At 46.7% G+C, this 14,359-nt stretch overlaps 1 pseudogene; it reads right to left on the reverse strand.

The window, feature by feature from the left end:
- Window positions 1–11,607: 11,607 nt before the first annotated feature.
- LOC138094989 (cathepsin G-like) lies at window positions 11,608–14,135 on the reverse strand (annotated as a pseudogene).
- Window positions 14,136–14,359: the final 224 nt, after the last annotated feature.

Raw genomic sequence — 14,359 nt, forward strand, 5'->3', positions numbered from 1 at the left:
AATAGATTTCTGAAGTCACATAGTTTAAAATCATGTTTTAACACTTTAGGGTAACTATAAAGAATCAGCTGGAGGTTCTTCTATATTCATCAAAATGTTAACTGGGTTTCCCTGATGCTCTAGTGGTTAAGAGTCTGCCTGCCAATGCAGGGAACAATGGTTCGATCCCTGGTCTGGGAAGATCCCACATGGCGCGGAGCAACTAAGTCTGTGCACCTCAGCTGCTGAAGCCGACATACTTAGAATCCATGCTCTACAAGAGAGGCCACCACAATGAGATGCCTGTGCACTGCAACAAAGAGTAGCCCCCACTCGCCACAACTAGAGAAAGCCCGCGCATGACAAGAGAGCCAGTGCAGCCAAAAATAAACAAATAAATCTTTAAAAAATGTTAATTACTCCTTACCATGTGACATTTCCCACCTTATTTTTGCACTTTCCATAATCTTGAGTAATCACTGAACACACATCAAATCCAGCTGATATATACAAAAATGCTTTGGTAAATTCGATCATCTTTTTATAGATATATCTTGCCAGAAGGTCATTTGCCTAATATTCAGTGTGAGTCATTTATCAACAAAGTTTTAATCAGTGATACAGCTTTGAAAATAATCAGTCATTTTTTCCCTTTATTTGCTACCACCCACCCATAGGAATTATGTCTTGCTTGTATGTTCTAGAGGAAAACAATCTCATTATTAAATATTTGCATTGCCAGGTGGAAAGAATACTTGACAGCGGAAGCGGGAGGAGAGAGCGGTGGAAGAACCCCTATACGCCCTTCCTAAGCTCTGTGACATTTGTTTTGAGCCCCAGAGCACCACCCCAGTCAAGACTCAGTTCCCAGGAAACTTCTAGTGCAGACTCATCTCCCTACCTAAGGACCTTCCAGCTATCGAGCCCCTTCAAGGCAGCTGCCTGCCTTTAGCAGCCCTGCTGGAAAGGTTTCTACAGACCTCACCATGCTCACCTCCAGAGGACAGTTCTCTTCTTGACCGTCCCAAAAGTCAAATCCACTACCTCTCACAGCTTAGCACCCTCCTCCATTAAGTAAATCTCAGCAGCAGAGGTTTGGCAGGGGTCCAGAGTTTACTTAAGGAAAATATTCCTTGTTGTGTTCTCCACTGGCACTGGACTCTGATCTCCCAAGTACTAGCCAGCCCTCTCTCAATCAGAAGGTATTGTTCTTTTATTTTCTCCTGGTCCCGCTGGCCACAGGACCATTCAGCCTGCTGCTCTCAGATCTATCTGGATCCCGTGGCTTGGTCTAGGTCATCCCATCTTTTTCTCTGAAATGAAGTCTGTCTCTCTGGGGCTTTCTAGTCCTCCATACATCTCAGTGATATATGTCAGTGTTTGATATAAGTCAGTGTTTGACGAACTTGAGTTTAGTTGGAATCTCTGTGTTACTGTGACGTATCAAGTTATTTAAACCCTGTGAGAGTTCCTTTTTCATCTCTGGATTAAGGGATTCCCAAAGAATTCTGAGGATAAAATGACGCAGTATGTTACAAATTCCTTCCAAAGTACCTGGTGTGTAAAAAGATTTCAATAAATATTAAGCATCACTTCTCTTTCTTTTCTTTTTTTTTATTTCTTATGTCCCAGCTCTGGAGCCACAGGAAGAACTTCACCTCAGGCAGTCTGCAGTCCTTAATCTAGGGGAGCTATCATGTCTAGCGTCCTGTCAGTGTAACTCTCTTCTCCTGAAAAAAATAACACCTCCAGCTCGTCATCTATTCTCCTAAAGATATTCTGGAGTCCATTAACCTCTGAGGATCCTCTCTTGTGGAAGTTCTTCTCCAACTCCAAGACTGGTACCTCCTAGACCAAGTCAAAAATTGAGTTTTCTCAAACCTCAGGATCAGGACTAGGGCTGTGGTTTCTGGAAGCAATTCCACAAATATTTCCACTGAGTCCCCCATTCTTCTCAATACGTGCTGCTGCTGCTAAGTCACTTCAGTCGTGTCTGACTCTGTGCAATCCCATAGATGGCAGCCCACCAGGCTCCTCTGTCTCTGGGATTCTCAAGGCAAGAATGCTAGAGTGGGTTGCCATTTCCTTCTCCAATGCATGAAAGTGAAAAGTGAAAGTGAAGTCACTCAGTCGTGTCCAACTGCTAGTGACCCCATGGACTGCAGCCTACCAGGCTCCTCTGTCCATGGGATTTGCCAGGCAAGAGTATTGGAGTGGGGTGCCATTGCCTTCTCCATCTCAATCTGTGAGGTTTGTAGAAAGACTAGAGAAGGAATGCCCAGGTGGGAGCAGTCACTTTGAACTGGGGCTATTCGCTTGAAAACAAGAACAGATGCCCTCATCAGGCTTCGGATAGCTTTCAGTTGTCCCAGATGAGCGAGGATATTTGCTTCTCACCTCTTTCTTTAGCTTACGAAATGGCCCAGAGTTTGGAGAGCGAGGCCTCTCTAGCCTACCTGTACACATGCAGGGAAAGACAGGAGGAACCTTGGCTTCAACCTGGCTGTCAGGGGCAGGATGGCGTCAAGCAGGCTTGTTTGTGATGACTTGTTCCCTCCCCAGCTCGCTCTTCCTCCCTTTTCTCTTACAGTCTGTTGGCACAGGTTTTGCCTGCTACCTATTAAGGTGTAAGTGATAAATGAGATACAAGACTGACAACGTGATCATGCTCAAGGCTCTTGCATTTATCTAAGAATCTCTTGCAAATTCATGAGATACAAAGTAGAATGGTGATCCCCAGGGGCTGGGGGGAAGGGGTAATGGCGGATTACTACTTAATGGGTTAAGAGTTTCAATTTGGGAAGGTGAAAATTCTTTTAAGATGGATAATAGTGGAGGTTGCACAATGATGTTCATGTACTTAATGCCACTGAACTGCACACTTAAAACTGGTTAATAGGTGAACTTTCTACTACGTATATTTTTACTACAATTTAAAAAGTAATTTAAAGAAATAATTTCTTGCAACTCTTCTTAAAAAGTTCTAATAGTAGAAGATGTTATTTGGAGAAAGTGGGCAGCTACCACTTCTGCACACAGATAGCATTGTTGGAGTTACTTTTCCCATAAGAGAACTCTGGTTTCTAGATCAAGGAGAAGAGGCCGTGTGTCTGAATAATGTCATAGACCCCAGAAATAGCTCCACCCCAGCATTTTTCATGTGTGAGCAGAACACAGAAGGAGACACTGTAGGAGAGAATGAGCCAGAGGTGCTATCTGAAGAGAGGGCTGGGCTGGAAATAAAATGATAAGATCTAGGATAGAAAGAAAGGAGTGGGGGAAATCTCGCCCATTCTTCTATGATATTGATACTCTCTCCTACTTGTAGTTCACTGAGTTTCTTGGTTTTGAACGTTGATACTTCACAGTTTTTCATCAATATTGTGAAATTTTCAACCATTATTTATTCAAAAATTTTCAACTTTTTCTTTTCTATTGGAGTATGCGTGCATGGGCACGCTTAGTTGTGTCTCTTTCGCAACCCCATGGACCCAGCTTGCCAGGCTCCTCTGTCCAGTTTTAAGGCAAGAATACTGGAATGGGTTGCATTTCCTCCTCCAGGGGATATTCCTAACCCAGGGATCGAACCTGTATCTCCTTCATTGGCAGGCAAGGACTCTTTACCACTGAGCCACCAGGGAAACCCTATATTGAGGTATAGCCAATTAATAATGTGATTTTTTCAGGTCCACAGCAGAGTGACTCAGCCATACCTATACATGTTTCCATTCTCTCTCAAACTCCCTCTTTAATTTTTTTTTTCTGCTTCTTTCTCTGTCTTTTCTCCTTCTGGGACTCCCTACTTGTAAGTTGCATGAGGTGTTCCACACATCTGATATCCTATTCATTTTTATTCTTTTTTTTTTTTTTTTAACTTCTGTTCACTGAAAAGTCCTAAAGCAATTCCAGATTTGTTAGTGAGAGACTTCACAGGGGCAGCCAGCTACTCTCCTGGAATAATAGCCAAGCTCGACACAGGTGCCTTCTGCCCTTGGTCCAAGCAGCAGAGCTAGATGTGGGCCAGGTGAGACAGGAGGAGGCAGGGAGAAGGGGCACAGAGAGACAATTGCTGATCAACATTATGTGGATCCACAGGGAGCCCTGGAGAAGGGAAGCTTGAGCCACATGTAGGGTACAAGTGTAGTCCAAGGTGGAGTCCAAATAGCTCAGAGGAAAGCTGTCTGTCAGAAAAATGTGATAGCGCTGCCAAATGCACAGGAAACCAGCTACAGAAATTGTGAAAAACGCTCAAGGTTCTATGTGACAAGATGCATTGAAATGATAAACACCTGCTTTGGCCTAAAATTATAGTTTATCCTCTTTGATTTTCTATACTTCCCCAAACATCATAAATAATATTTTATAGGTACATTAAACCCCAATGTGTCAACACAGTGGTTTAATAAATTACTACAACATTGCTGAGCATACTTGTGGTTTGCAAATTGGTGGTGGGGAGGAGCGATAAACCATCAAAGCTAAGAAGCCACGTATCCCCTTTAACAGCCACGTCTGGGGCAGAGAGTGAAAATGAGAAGATATATGTTCCTTCTTGCGGGTAAGGCCTGAGCCAATACATGCAAAGTATCTTAAACATTATGTCCAGTTTGAGATAAGATTCCAGAAGTCTTCTCATATCTATATTAAATTATAAAAGAACAAATAAAAGTAATTTAAACTGTTTGTCTGACTGCATGTATTCTAAGTAGAATCATAGCTTGGAACTTGCCCTTAAGGCTGACAGTGCTTAAATACCCATGTGCAGAGAATGGCATGAGCAAATATGCCTGGTACCTCACCAGGAGCAAGGAGCCTTGGTGGGCAGAATCTTTGCCCACATCATGGTCTTTCCTGGAACCCACATTACCTGGGCCAGGAGGGACAGGAGTGACCCAGAAAAGTTAGAATGAATGATAAAACTTTGTTTATCCTCTTGCTGTTACTACCTGCATGCTTCCCAACTACTTTAATATTGGGATCTTTTAAATCTTTGAAATATCAACAAGTTGAGAACAATACTGGCTTTAGAAGGGCTACCTGGGACTGGACCATAAAATAAATTCAGGTGCATTTGTCTGTCAAACCCATCTTCTCAGACTCTTCTATCCTCTCACTACTTTATCTTCCTGGCACTCTCATTGACACCCCACCTCCACTTCACCTGCCGTCACTGGCCCTCACCCCCATCCCCAACAGTTTGCAGTTACCTAAAACTACCAAGAAGCTGATGGACGGCTAGGCTCTTTCCTAATGTGTTCTAGGAAAGACTTTTGCTTGGTAATTTTGCATTTATAAAGATAACAACAATAAACATCTTCAGCTATCCAAAAAAAGTGAAGTTCTACAGAGTATAATTGGATAGTTGTATGCTTTTTGATACCTAATGACAAATTCAAGGCATGGTGGGGTCAGATTTATGGTCTTGGAGGATCAAAATTAGAGGAAGGGGACACCATTTCTGATTAATGCCACCAGCCCCCCCCCTCTCCTTTCTCTGTTCAGAAAGTCCATCTAGGACTTTCTCTAGATGAATTTGGTTGTGCTATCCAGGGCCTAAGAATGCAGCTCCTGCAACACCCTTACCACACAGACTTTTCTGGTGAAAGCTCATGTCTTGAGAATCAATAGAACCAGGAGTAAATTGGTGGTATCTGAGCCTGCCCTTTCAAACTCAGGATTGAAAACACCTGGAAGGAGAACGTGCATGCCGCTTCAGACCTGCTTAGCTTTTCAGAGAAGATGCCGTTGCTCCTGTTCTTACTGGCTGAACCCCTGGGGCTAAAGGAGGTAAGTGACTGTGCCGGTCTTCGGTGAAAGTCATGCAGTCATGTCCGACTCTTTGCAACCCCATGGATTATACAGCCCATGGAATTCTCCAGGCCAGAATACTGGAGTAGGTAGCTTTTCCCTTCTAAAGGGGACCTTCCCAACCCAGGGATCGAACCCAGGTCTCCCGAATTGTAGGCAGATTCTTTACCAGCCGAGCCACAAGGGAAGGCCCTCTGTCCTCAGAGGCCTGGCTTATTTCAGCAGCACCACTTCCCCAGCGCCTGCGACACTATCACTATGATGTTCCTCACCTTAGTCCATTCCCAGAAATTTGCTAGATTCCAGATCTGCCGCTGGACATGCAGATTACAGAAAACTACTCCCATGGAGACCTGGTCGGTCTTCTCCCTTTCACAGGTCACACCCTGGCATGTGGAAAGTTATTTATAATTAGGGTGGCACAGGATCCTGGTGGGGAGGGAAAGCTGAGAATGCGTGTCGTAACTTCCCATTCTCCAAAGCTAAGGGTGAGTTGCTTTGTCCCAGGAGCTATCGTCTAGAACAAGAATGAAGGAGCCATCTCACAGTTTCCTAGATGTCACCCTCTCGTTGACCCCGCTCTCCTGAGCCACTCTGCTCCACCAGAGCAGGTATCTAGAACCCAGGCGAGCCTCACGGTGTCAACTCACCACCGATTCCATGGCCCTCATGGGGGCTGGCTTCCACCCAGGCCCCCTCCTCCCATTTCCCCGCCTCACTCTGGTTTCTAATCCTTGCACATGTTCCTCTTTGGCTTGAAAGTTAAATTGCTTAAAAAGATAAATATGTGCTGAAATTCAGATCACATTAGGACCCAAAGCAGTTTTGGAGACTGTTCATTCACATATCCAACAGCATTTGTGGGACATTTACAATGTGCCTGGCTCATGATGGGGGAGAAAGAAGCCAGGGTATTCTGCTCCACGAGCTCAAAAGTTTTGAGTTTTTGAAACCAGCCTCATCTGGAAGTAAGCAGGACACAGGGCGTCTGAGAAGCTCAGGGACAAAGAGCCAGAGTAGGTCAGAGAGAGTAGCTTCCAGGTGGTTTATCTTGAAGACAGATCCCCACCCCCTCACATGTATTTGAAGTGCTCCATAACAAGGGCTGAACCTCTCCTCTCTATGGGGAGATAAGAACTAACCAGGGAAACAGGTCACATTGCAAGCCTGCTGTGCTGCGCAGGGGAGCCTGGGCCCCCCATCTCATTGAGCTGGGTCCCTAAAGACCATTGAGGACTATCATCCTCTGAACGTCTCATGGTTTTAGGCCACCTGGCAGTTCCTGTCCTGTTTCCTATGAAGACGGAACTCCAGGAAAATTTTCTCTTTCAGGGGAGATCAAATGGGGCAGAAAGTTCAGATGGTGCTCCCCACCGTACATGGTACCTGTAGATTTTTATGACAACAAACAAGGCTGGAGCAGATGTTGGGGGTTCCTGGCATGAGAAAACTTCACGTTAACTGTGGCTCGCTGGGGCAGAAGGTAAGGAGCACAAAAGAGTCTTGTCTTTCTGGGAACCCCTAGTACCATCCTAGGCCTCGTAACTCAGGAAAGCCCCAGAGCATGCAGAGCTGATGCTAATCAATGGAACCACCTGATTCTCTAGGGCCAGGGCAAACCAAATGTGGGGTACTGGGGGGAAGTGTTTGGAGAGAGGCTTCTTAAATTTCTGGATGTGAAAATGGTTTCGTAATTTTTTGCACAACAAAACAGTGAATCATAATGTAGCCTGTGAAAATTATACTTCTGGAAATTCAGTGGAAACTTGAAAAAGCAACCTTTTCTTAAAATTGAAGTATAGTTGATTTACAATGCTGTGTTAGTTCTTTTCATACAGCAAAATGATTCAGTGACACATATACATATATAATTCTTTTTTAAAACATTCTTTTCCATTATGATTAACTATGAATATAGTTATCTGCACCACACAGCAGGACCTTACTGTTGATCCATTCTATACGTAATAGCTTACATCTGCAAACTGCAAGCTTCCCCTCACCCCCTCCCCAGGGGCAACCGTAAGTCTCTTCTCTATGTCCATGAGTCTGTTTCCACTTTGAATATAGGTTCATTTGTGCCGTATTTTCGATTTCACATTAAGTGATTTCATGTGGTATTTGTCTTTTACTTTCTGACTTCACTTAGTATGATCATCTCCAGTTGCATGTATGTTGTTGCAATGGCGCTATTTCATTATTTTTTATGGCTGAATGGTACTCCACTGTATGTGTGCACCACATCTTCTCTATCCATTCATCTGTTAATGAACATTTAGGTTGCTTCCATGTCTTAGCTATTGTGAATAGTGCTGCTATGAACATAGTTTGCATATATTTTTTTGGATTAGAGTTTTGTCTGTATATGTGTCCAGGAGCGGATTGCTGGTGATAAAGCAGTCTCGACAGGTATCAGTCTAGTGAAGTTTGTAGTTGTTCTGGGGGTCATGCCACCTAAAATCTTGAAATGATTCATGATGTATGAGGCAGATTTTGTATACTGAGAGTTTTTCTTTTTCTTGTTAACATTTCCACAAGAAATGAGCTATTGGGACTGGTCCTGGGCTGCCGTCTTATCTCCAACTCGAGGTTGATGGATGAGTTGGAGAAAGGTGGCTTGCTCCTGGGGTCCCCACTTTTCCTAGACAAACTCAGACAACCATGATCAAGGTCACCAGCCCTCACTTCTGTGATGCTGCTAGTTCTGATGTATCACCAGTGTCTGGCTTCTCCTGACTCTGATGCCCTGCCCCAGGGCACAGGCACCAGGTTTCTATGGACCGGAAGTCTGCCTGAGCTATCAGGTCAGGAGTGAAGTTCCTGGTGGGGTTTCCATCCTAGAGCTTGTCATGGTTTTGTGACTTTCCAGACAAGTCAGTAGGTCTTCCAAAGCACAGAGGTTGAAAGCAGAGAAAGAGCGAGAGGAACAGTGTTCTTTTGCACTAGTTTTTGGTGTGCCAAATGTTTTCTTGCCGAAGCTCTGCTGCTGAGGTTTGCTTAATAAGGAAGTGTGCTGAGCTGTGAGGAGTGGTGGAACTGGCTTCTGAAATGGTCATGAAGGGAATTGTCCTATGGACATGGGCATGGTGAGGTCTGTAGAAATCGTTCCAGCAGGGCGGCTGGAGGCAGACAGCTGCCTTGGAGAGCTGACTGGCAGGGAGAGGCTTGGAGGAGAGACGGGTCCGTCCTGGGAGTTTCCTGGGCATTCCTGACCTGGGTGGTGCTCTGGTGGTTGTTGTTTACTTGCTCAGTTGTGTCCAACTCTTTGTGACCCCATGGACTGTAGCACGCCACGCTTCCCTGTCCTTCACCACCTCCTGGAGCTTGCTCAGACTCATGTCCATTGAGTCGGTGATGCCATCCAACCTTCTCATCCTCTCTTATTCCCTTCTCCCCAAGCCTTCTATCTTTCCCAGCATCAGGGTGTTTTCCAATGAGTCAACTCTTGCATCAGATGGCCAAAGTATTAGAGCTTCAGCTCTGGGGCTCAAAGTAAATGTCACAGAGAGGAAGGGCTTCACGAGGGCTCTTCCACTGCTCTCTCCTCTCCTCCTGCCCCTCACCATCAAGTATTCTTTCCATCGGGCAATGCAGACATTTAATAATGAGACTGTTATCCCTGAGAACATATAAGTAAGAGATAATTCCTATGGGTAGGTGATATCAAATTTAGAGGAAATGACTGAATGTTGTCAAAGATGTATTGTTAACATTTTGTGGAAAATGGCATACACTGAACTTTAGGCAAATGAATTTTTGACAAGAAGTACCCATAAACATGGGTATCAAGATTGCGGGGGGAAATATCAATAACCTCAGATATGCAGATGACACACCCTTATGGCAGAAAGTGAAGAGGAACTAAAAAGCCTCTTGATGAAAGTGAAAGAGGAGAGTGAAAAAGTTGGCTTAAAGCTCAACATTCAGAAAACTAAGATCATGGCATCTGGTCCCATCACTTCATGGCAAATAGATGGGGAAACAGTGGAAATAGTGTCAGACTTTATTTTGAGGGGCTCCAAAATCACTGCAGATGATGATTGCAGCCATGAAATTAAAAGACGCTTACTCCTTGGAAGGAAAGTTATGACCAACCTAGATAGCATGTTCAAAACCAGAGACATTACTGTGCCAACAAAGGTCGGCCTAGTCAAGGCTATGGTTTTTCCTGTGGTCATGTATGGATGTGAGAGTTGGACTGTGAAGAAAGCTGAGAGCCAAAGAAATGATGCCTTTGAACTGTGGTGTTAGAGAAGACTCTTGAGAGTCCCTTGGACTGCAAGGAGATCCAACCAGTCCATCCTAAAGGAAATCAGTCCTGGGTGTTCATTGGAAGGACTGATGCTAAAGCTAAAACTCCAATACTTTGGCCACCTCATGTGAAGAGTTGACTCATTGGAAAGGACTCTGATGCTGGGAGGGATTGAGGGCAGGAGGAGAAGGGGACGACAGAGGATGAGATGGCTGGATGGCATCACCGACTCGATGGACAGGAGTTTGAGTAAACTCCGGGAGTTGGTGATGGACAGGGAGGCCTAGCGTGCTGTGATTCATGTGGTTGCAAAGAGTCGGACACCACTGGGTGACTGAACTGACCTGAACCCATAAACATAATGGACAAGTTTGCCAGGGCATATCTGTGTAGAGCCAGCTGGATTTGATATGTGCCTATGGATCATTCCATTTCAGATTATGGAAGCTGCAAGAATTCAGGTGGGAAATGTAACGCTGCAAGGAGTAGTTAACATTTTGATGGATGCAGAGCCTCTGAGCTGATTCGCTACAGTTACCTTAAGGTGCTAACAGCTTGGGTTTAAATTATGTCACTTCAGAAATCCTTTATTTCAATATAATATTGATGTATTAGTCATGGGTTAATCTTCAGGGTGAAAGGCATTTTATTTTAGTCAACATATTGTGTGGAGGTTTGTTTAATTTTAGAGTAACAAACCCAGAAGGAGATTCTCATCACAGTGAAAATGAGAACACCAGTCTAGAGCACAGTGAGGGTTGGTGTGGGAAAGGGTTTAGGAGAAAGACTCTGGCTGTCCATAGACACTGGGGTTGCTCCCATCTCTTGGCCATCGTGTAAAGCGCAACTTTGATATGGGTGTTTGTTAGATATTTTAAAGAGAGTAAATCTTCTTTTTTCTTTCTTCTAGTACTTGCATGGCTTGATTTCTAAACATTTAGATCTTTGATCCCATTTGAGTCTTATCTTGGTTTATGATAGGAAGTATGGACCCAACTGTATCTTTTTTTATCCAGTGATTCTGTTTTGTTTCAATGACACCTATTAAAAGTTTGTTTCCCAGTGGTCTGAAAATTGTTCACCATATATTAAATTGGGCCTCGTTTAGAATTTCAGTTGTCCCTTTGGTTTGCCTGTCCAACTCATCCTTCTCACACCAATGGTACGTGGTTTTGGGGTACACTTTAATACCTAGTGTGGAGTCCTTTTTAATACTCTAGTGGGTAGAGAATAGAAAGCCGTACTCTGGGGAGAGGTAGGCCCCTCCATACCTCCCCAGGCTGTGGATAGAGGGGACACGGAGGAATGGGTGGCTTGGAGGAGGGAAGAAGCTCCTGCTGACCCCAGGATGGTAGGAATAGGGATTCACTTGTCCTGGGAAAGAGACCCCATCTTCCTCGACAAAGCTCACCCTCACTCCTGGCACACTTTGTTGTGCACAAATAATGTTTAATGAACATGTTAGAAATCAGTTATTGCCACTCTAGACGAGGATATTTATTAAGGCTCTGGGAACTGCCCTGGAGCTGGGCTCTGCCCCAGAGAAGGAGAGTCAGTCTCGTGGGATGTCACTCTGGTCTCCACTCTTGGAAGCGTCTCATTGTTCTCCTTATCCAGGGCAGGAAGCTGGAAATTCTGGTGAAGACTGCTGGAGGGGTCCCCACCCTGTCTCCGTAGGAGACAATGCCCTGGGCCACGTTGCTACACACGAGGGGGCCACCGGAGTCCCCCTACAGGCAGAGGAGGGAAGGGACACTGTTTTCCAGGCCTCCCCACTCCTGTTGCCCTCTCCCAACCCTCAGAGAAGACGGGGCTTGAGAGGAGCTCTTTCCAGGGCTGGCTGTGTGTGAGATGGGAGGGTGGTGGGTTGCAGAAGAAAAGCTTCTGAATTTTCCCATTTCTGGGCTTCAGCCCTGACTGTAGTTACTTCTCTAGCCCAACCCAGGTCAAGATATCTCACCGGCGCCAGGAAAACACTGCACATGAACATCCTGCGTGTCTGGTACTTCTCCTATTCCCCCAGACACCAGATGGATGGGGAGAAGCCCCCCCATGTCACTTTGGTGTGGACCCCAGGCTGCAGCCACAGAGATGGAATCTGTCCCCTCTGCCCATTGTGCCCAGGGCCTCCTGTCTTGGGCACTGTCAGCAGACCCTACATTGTCTTACCAGGAAAGTGGACTTCCTCTCTCTTGGGTCCCCTACACAGATCTGCTTTTGGCCAGTGTAGAAATCGAAGCGACTGTGACACTCTCCATCCCTCTGAATTGTCAGCTGCACCTCCTGGAGTGTGATTGCTCTCCTGTTCTGTCCCATGAGGCCCCAGCTGGCCACGGTGCACTGGGTCCCAGGGCTCAGCATTTCCTCTGTCTGAGGTAGAGCTACCAGCCTCACAGCTTCATTCTGTCTGACTCTGTATGCCAGCTGGCAGGAAGTGTGCAGGCCCTCAGGGACTGTATGCTCACCCCATGCCCACCACCACCCTGGGAGTCAGCCCTGATTCCCCCTCCATGGTCCCAGGACACATGAAGCCCCCCAAGCTGGGAGAGAGCCACCCAGTTGAAGAACCAGAGGGTCAGTACCTGCAGTAACATGATGTCATTTCAGTTGTTCCGCTGATTGTATCTGGGGTGGGGGATGGGTCTGAGAACAGGGATGCGCTGCTGCGTCCATTCAGAAGCGGTGACACTGTGGATCCCTAAGATGACATTTATTTGGCTGCAAAGGAAAGGGAGCCTAGAGCTAGGTTTGAGCTGCAGGAACTGCGGTCCCCGATACAGGTCAAGTGACTGCCTAGGGTTAGCGAGACCTCAGCCAAGGGAACCAAGAGACAGGAGGGCTCTGGGGCTGAACTCTGTGCCTTAGGCCTCCCCTTGAGATGGGGGAGACCGCTCAGCCTTGAGATTGGGGGTGGGGGGAAATTCAATGACCTTAAATTTTGCCTCCCCTACAAGAAGGTGAAAAAGAGCTTGAATTCACAATTTGAGTCCCATGGTGTGCCTTCCATCTCCCCCTCTTATTCTTTCTGACCAGACCCTCCTTTCTGTCCATTCACACAGGCCTTCTCCTGGTCTCTTGGTCCCCTATTCATTGCTAGAAACCTGCCTTCGATGGCTCCTCTCATGAACTCTTCTGGACCTGCTTTGCAGGTGCCTAGAGGCTCTTTAATTTCTCACCTTCCCAAGCAGCGAGCTGCTGTCATCACGAAGTCTTCTCGCACCAGGAACCCCCCACATATGGTCAGACCCGCTGGTGTCAGGGTCTGAATATATGCCATGTAGGGGTGGGAATGGGGCCTGGCCTCTCGGCCTCCGATGATCTGCCCTGGAAGGAGGCACTAGGGTTATCTCTGCACTGGCAGGTGTGTGGACATCAGCTTGGCGGCTCCAGAAAGACGGGAAGTTGGGGAGCAGGAGAGATGAGCAGGGGCAGGGTGAGCTGGTGGCTGGTGAGAATGGGGTCTGCAGGGCACAGAACTGGGGGAGGCGCCAGGATCCTGCAGGAAGTGCCGCTGGCTCTCCATCCAGCCTCAGCACCCTCCCACCTGCCCGGGGGGTGGAGCCAGCTGTGGCCTCCCTCACAGGAGGGTTTCTCTACTGTGGGGATGGCGCACCCAGAGCCCTTTGGTGCCGCCTCTCCCTGAAGTTCTGCAGCACTTTCTTCCTCAGGGAACTTTCCAGATCCCTATGAAGTCTGGCTCATGAATTTAAGGATCTAGAGATGAACTGGTGGGCCTGTTATCGCTGTATCTTGATCCCCTAGGCTCTGACACAGGGGCTGCAACTGAGTTCAGAGAGCACATTTATATAGCAGGTGGTATAACCAGGGTGGTTCTGAGAGCTTTATGTACACTACGTCACTTAACTCTCATGACGACTCTCCAGGTAGGCCTGATATAATTCCTGCCCTCAGAATCTGAAGCTGGAAACTGTGGACTCATGCAAGCTGCCCAGTGATACAGGGCTAGCAAGTATCTGGGCGGTCTTCCTTCAGAGTCTATCGGGTGGAGTTGGGCCCCTGAGGGTGGAAATGGTCACTCACCTGCCCGAGCCCTTGGGGACAGGAGAAAGGCCACGAGGAGCAGGAGTGGCCGCATCTTTCCAGCAAGGCTGCCCAGTCAGTTGTTGCCCCTACTTCCTCCTGCCAGACTTTGAGCCCCTGGGAGAGGAAGGAAAGGTGAAGGTGGGAGGTGGGGGATGGAGGTGGGGGCTCGAGAATTCACAGTCCCATTCTCCTGCTGCTGTGATAAGTTTCATTACCCAGAGCTTCCCAAGAGGCTTGCCCACCAACTGCCAGGGACCTGGGGGAAGGTAGTAACTG

The sequence above is a fragment of the Capricornis sumatraensis genome, chromosome 19, assembly GCF_032405125.1.
Source record: "Capricornis sumatraensis isolate serow.1 chromosome 19, serow.2, whole genome shotgun sequence".
NCBI classification, from domain to species: Eukaryota; Metazoa; Chordata; class Mammalia; order Artiodactyla; family Bovidae; genus Capricornis; species Capricornis sumatraensis.